We start from the raw sequence: 6,898 nt of genomic DNA, 5'->3' as shown, positions 1-6,898 counted from the left end.
TAAATGGTCCAAGCAGTGTGTGGGGAGAGAAAATCAAGTGAAATATGACTAATTTTTTTGTAAAATTTCATCTTAAGACTCTGACAAGCTCTAAAACATTGGTAATGATATTGCATTAACACAGCAACTTTGCTTCAATAAAAGGAGAGCCTTGGCATGAACTCTTCTTTAACCTACCACCCACATGCTGTGAAAACACTCCCTCTCATCATGGCTTTGTCTCTGCTCCTTATTATCCAGTGATTAGGTATGCTTCCTCTTCAACTTAAAAACTGTCAGAAAAAAAAAAAAAAATACCCTGGTTTCCTCCAAAAGAAATAAGCAGAGGCAAAGGTCAGAGGGATGCATTCCATGGAAGCTGTCCATCATAGAGCAAAGTGCAAAGCAGCTGGCCTGAATCAAAAAGTTCCTGTCCCCCCAGCACATACACACCGCCCACCAATAGCACTGAGAGTCTGGGACTACATCTCCCATCTCCATATTTCCAAAGCAGAGTGAGACTCTGGTTGTTGAATACCCCTTTTCACAACTCAGGGGAAAGAAGCTGGCTTTACATGTGTGTATCAATGTTGTATTTAAATATTTGTGAACAAAACCATAGTTCCCCCTTGTGGGAATTCCTTTTCTAAACAAAGTCAAATTTTCTCCCATGTGCCTTGCCTATGGAAACCAGGCTCCTCCAGAAGGAAGGAGCTTCCTGTACCATTTCTCAGCTTGTGCTGTGCTGTGCTTAGTCACTCAGTTGTGTTGACTCTTTGTGACCCCATGGACTATTGTCCACCAGGCACCTCTGTCCATGGGGATTCTCCAGGCAAGAATACAGGAGAGGGTTGTCATACCCTTCTCCAGGGGATCTTCCCAACCCAGGAATCAAACCCAGGTCTCCCACATTGCAGGCAGGTTCTTTACTGTCTGAGCCACCAGGGAAGCTGGTGGCTCAATTTATCCCACTGCTTTCCCACCATCTTGTTGCCATTCTTTTGCTCAGTCTCTCACCATCTCTTAACTCTTGCTTTGTAAATGAATTGATATCTGCTTGCTCTCCCCTTTAAAATCCACCCTTCCCAGTGCCATTATATGTTTGTAAAACACAGATTTGAGCCCATAGCTTTGTTGGTTTAAAACTTATACACAAACATTAAGGATGATTATGTACCCTAAATCCATACCTCATTCCTTGGGTTAATCAATGTATTAATCCAGAAAATATTTGGTGGAAGAGGTACTAAGAAGTTTAAGTCATGGATAGGATATGGTTTAGGATGGAGAAGGGAGGTAAGGGATGAGGGGGACCTGGGTTTGGAATGAAGATATTGCTTATCTTTTATACTGTATATGCTAAAGAAAGATGCTAACAGCATTTTAAAAAGTTTAGGAGATCAGCAAGAGCTTCTTGTGCAAAAAATTTTCATATTAAGATGACTGACAAGCAAAACATCTAAAAACACTTTATATTGTATTTTATTTTTGTCCCAGGTTGGCAACGAGAATGGGAAGTTGAATCATTAAAGAGAGGCAAAAGCCACGTGTTATTTATTGTTACACTTCCTCACTGCATCTAGGCTAATATCTTGGACACAGTAGGTTTGCAAAAAAGATTTTGTGAAAACTATTTGCTAGTTTGAGCTTCATACATTGAAACTAGGTTTGAAAATGTAAATAGTATAATTTCTACTAGTTTTCATGGAAGGCTGATCACTAAAATCTAGGTTAAATCTGAATTTTCTTTATTAATACAAAGGGAAAATATTCTTTTCTTAATTCTTTTTAACAATTTTAAAATTTAATTTGGAGTATTGTTTATTTACAATGTTGTGCTAGTTTCTGGTGTAAAACAAGGTGATTCAATTATACATATATCTATATTCTTTTTCATGTTTTTTTCCCATAAATGTTATTATGGAATGTTGTGTACAGTTCTTTGTACTATACAATAGCTCCTTGTTAGAGAATACTCTTTAAAAAAGTGTTGACTCTAAGGTTGCATAGTATTAAATCTTTTTTTAGTGTGACTCTCCTTATCATAAACCACTTTACTCACATAGCAGTCCATTGGATGCTGTGGTGAAAAATAATTATTTGGTGAGGGAATATTCTATTTTATTTATGTATTTATGTAGCAAGAGTTCATCTTAGGAACTGAGATGAAGATAAATTATGGAGGAACTAGGCAGTTACGTGTATTCCCCACTGCCCTATAGAGCAGATGCATAAAGCAAGAGGTATGAGCCTCTGCTTTAAATTTCTGGACTGCTTACTGCAAGGTAGAAAGACTCTTCTATCTTACCTGATACATAACTTAAAGGACTTGTGCATAGAAAGTATATTAGCATCCCATAGAATGGCCCATGTGTTTGGAACATAAATAGAGCTGCTTTTAAAGACATCTCTTCAAGTAAGTAATTCTGTGTCTTTCTTTGAAACACACAGCTGAATTAGTTTATTTATTTATCTCTTTGTATATTATCTTCTCCAGTGCTAGAATATAAGCTCCATGAGAGAAATCAAGTGCCTGGTGTAGCTTGTGCAGTATTGAATCCCCAGTGGCTAGTAAATGGCATATGAGACATGTTGAATATATGAATGAATCAGGGTCATGGTACTCTAAAGCAGCACTGCTCAATAGAAATGTTATGTGAGCCACATACATAACCTGAATTTTTCTTGCAGCCACACTAAAAAGTAAAAATAAACAGTATAATAAAAGTAAAAAATAAATATAAATAATTTAGGGTTTGTTTTAAAAACATTTTTTAAAATTTAGGGTTTTAAAAATTTAGAGTTTTATTGGGTTATATTTTATTCAACCCAATACATCTAAAATGTTGTCATTTTGACATATCATCAATGTAAACATTTTTAATGAGATATTGGACTTTTTTCCATATTGTGCTCAAAATTCACTATGCATTTTATACTATCAGTACACCTCTATTCAGACTCTGAAGTTTATTTTGAAATGGCTGATAAACATTTACATTGCATAAAATTTATGGTTGAAAGTATAGATTCACATATTCAGGTTCTTTCAGTTTAGTTCAGTTTAGTTACTCAGTCATGTCCAACTCTTTGTGACCCCATGGACTGCAGCACCCTAGGCCTCCCTGTCCATCACCAACTCCCAGTTTACCCAAACTCATCTCCATCTAGCATCAATGATGCCATCCAACCATCTCATCCTCTGTCATCCCCTTCTCCTCCTGCCCTCAATCTTTCCCAGCATCAGGGTCTTTTCAGATGAGTCAGTTCTTCACATCAGGTGGCCAAAGTACTGGAGTTTCAGCTTCAGTATCAGTCCTTCCAATGAACACCCATGACTGATCTCCTGTAGGAGGGACTGGTTGGATCTGCTTGAAGTCCAAGGGACTCTCAAGAGTCTTCTCCAGCACCACAGTTCAAAAGCATCAATTCTTCAGCGCTCAGCTTTCTTTATAGTCCAACTCTCACATCCATACATGACTACTGGAAAAACCATAGCTTTGACTAGATGGACCTTTGTTGGCAAAGTAATGTCTCTGCTTTTTAAAATATGCTGTCTAGGTTGGTCATAGCTTTTCATACGTTTAAAAGTTTTATAACAGCTGAATCAAGACCATTTTTAAAATTTTCATTAAAATTAAGTAAGTAAAAAATGTAGTTTCTCATTCATACTGCTGCTACTGCTGCTGCTAAGTCACTTCAGTCGTGTCTGACTCTGTGTGACCCCATAGACGGCAGCCCACCAGGCTCCCCCGTCCCTGGGATTCTCCAAGCAAGAATATTGGAGTGGGTTGCCATTTCCTTCTCCAATGCATGAAAGTGAAGTCGCTCTGTCATATCCGACTCTTAGCGACCCCATGGACTGCAGCCTACCAGGCTCCTCCGTTCTTGGGATTTTTCAGGCAAGAGTACTAAAGTGGGGTGCCATTGCCTTCTCTGTTCATACTAGCACATTTCAAGTATTCAAGAGCCACACGTGATTACTGTATTAGACAGTCCATCTCTTAAAAAAAATGTTTAAATTGTAGTATCACATACACATGATATACATTTGAATGTGATACTCATTTAAAAATCTATTTGAGACAATTTGTTACTAGAATAAAATATCAACATATATTTTGAAAAGTAAACCATTATTTATAGACTGGGAGAAAATATTTGCAAAAAACACATTTGATAGAAAACTGCTACCCAAATGTACGAAGAACTCTTAAAACTAAATAATAAGAAACAAAGAACACAATTTAAAAAATGGGCAAAGACTTTAACAGACACCTCACGAAAGAAGATACATGGATGGCAAATATGCATATGAAAGAATGTTCCACATCACACATCATCAGGAAAATGCAAACTAAAGCAATGATACCACTGCAACCTATTAAAACAGCAGAATCAAAACACTGACAGTACCAAATGCTGCTGAGAACGTGGAGCAACAGAACTCTCATTCATTGCTGGTGGGGAGGCAAAATGTGTACATTTGCTTTGGAAGACAATATGGCAGTTTCTTACAGAACTAACCATAGTATTACCCCATCATTTACTCAAAGAGGTTCAAAACTATGTCCATCCACACAAAAACCTGCATGTGGATGCTTCAGTTCAGTTCAGTCACTCAGTCATGTCCGACTCTTTGCGACCCCATGAATTGCAGGACACCAGGCCTCCCTGTCCATCACCAACTCCCGGAGTTCACCCAGCCTCACGTCCATTGAGTCAGTGATGCCATCCAGCCATTTCACCCTCTGTCATCCCCTTCTCCTCTTGCCCTCAATCCCTCCCAGCATCAGAGTCTTTTCCAATGAGTCAACTCTTTGCATTAGGTGGCCAAAGTACTGGAGTTTCAGCTTCAGCATCAGTCCTTCCAAAGAAATCCCAGGGCTGATCTCCTCCAGAATGGATTGGTTGGATCTCCTTGCAGTCCAAGGGACTCTCAAGAGTCTTCTCCAACACCACACTTCAAAAGCATCAATCCACAGTCCAACTCTCACATCCATACATGACCACAGGAAAAACCATAGCCTTGACTAGACGGACCTTAGTCGGCAAAGTAATGCCTCTGCTTTTGAATACGCTATCTAGGTTGGTCATAACTTTTCTTCCAAGGAGTAAGCATCTTTTAATTTCATGGCTGCAGTCACCATCTGCAGTGATTTTGGAGCCCAAAAAAATAAAGTCTGAACACTGTTTCCACTGTTTCCCCATCTATTTCCCATGAAGAGATGGGACCAGATGCCATGATCTTCATTCTCTGAATGTTGAGCTTTAAGCCAACTTTTTCACTCTCCTCTTTCACTTTCATCAAGAGACTTTTTAGTTCCTCTTCACTTTCTGCCATAAGGGTGATGTCATCTGCATATCTGAGGTTATTGATATTTCTCCTGGCAATCTTGATTCCAGCTTGTGTTTCTTCCAGTCCAGTGTTTATCATGATGTACTCTTCATATAAGTTAAATAAGCAGGGTGACAACATACAGCCTTGATGCACACCTTTTCCTATTTGCAACCAGTCTGTTGTTCCATGTCTAGTTCTAACTGTTGCTTCCTGACCTGCATACTTACAGCAGCTTTATTCATAATTGCCAAACCTTGGAAACAACCAAGATGTCCTTCAGAAGGCGAATGTATGAATGGTCTGTAGTACATCCAAACAATGGAATATTTTTCAGTGCTAAAAAGAAATGAACTATTAAGCCATGAAAAAATATGGAAGAAACTTAAATGCATATTACTAAGTGAAAGAAGCCAATCTGACAAGGCACGTATTATATGATTCCCGTTACATGACATTGAGGAAAAGCCAGGGCTATGGAGACAATAAAAATGACAGTGGTTGACAGGGTTGTGGGACAGTGGTGGGAGCATGGAAGGGAGATGAATAGGCAAAGCACAGAGGGTTTTTAGGACATTGAATACTCTGAATGATGTTATGAGGATGAATATATGTCATTATGGGCTTCCATGTTGGCTCAGTTGCAAAGAATTCCCTTGCCAATGTAGGAGACACAGGTTCAATCCCTGGGTCAGGAAGATCCCCTGGAGAAAGAATGGCAACCCACCCCAGTATTCTTCCCTGGGCTATGCCATGGACAGAGGAGCCTGGCGGCCTATGGTCCATGGGGTTGCAAAGAGTCAGATATGACATAGTAACTAAACAACATGTGATTATATTAATACTTTGTCCAAACACATGGGACATACACACCAAAAGTGAACCCTAAGGTAATATATGGACTTTGAGTGATTATAATATACTAACATAGGTTCATTCTTAGTAAAAATTACCATTCTGGTGAATGATATTGTTAATGGGGGTGGCAATGCCTGTGGGCGGCCACGGAGTACATGAGAAATCTCTACTTCCTTCTCAATTTTGTTATAAACCTAAAACTTCTCTAAAAAATGTATCATAAAAGCAAAATAAAGTAAAAACAAAAGCTATTTATTAATTTAGAACGTGAAGTTATCCCTGTATGAAACTTGATCATTTTTATTTTCTTGTTTGTTTGATGAATTCATAATAGTAAGCCTACCCTGCATGGTACGTCACCCACAGTCTATATATCTATGCAACAGTTCAGAGTGATTGAACATTATCACTGTGCCATTAACATATGCAACCAGTAAAAGTTACTATTGTAACACAACATTACCAGTTTTTCTTAGCAAATTTCTTGCCTATAGAAATCTGTCCTTTACGGAATCCTCTTACTCAACCATTTCTGGGAAGCCCTTAGGATTCTTACAAATCAATGATATGCTCAGCAGATACTGTTCAGTGCAATATACAGTGCAGTGATAAGGAACACTCCCCATGATATTTGAATTTCTTTTTTCTTTCCTAAAATCTGGGTGTGTTCATGGGAGTTTGTTGCCCATGTGACTGTCTTCCATCATTCTGGTGTGGGTGCGG

The sequence above is a fragment of the Budorcas taxicolor genome, chromosome 14 (genome assembly GCF_023091745.1).
Source record: "Budorcas taxicolor isolate Tak-1 chromosome 14, Takin1.1, whole genome shotgun sequence".
In the NCBI taxonomy this organism is placed as follows: Eukaryota; Metazoa; Chordata; class Mammalia; order Artiodactyla; family Bovidae; genus Budorcas; species Budorcas taxicolor.
This window is presented reverse-complemented; position numbering follows the sequence as displayed.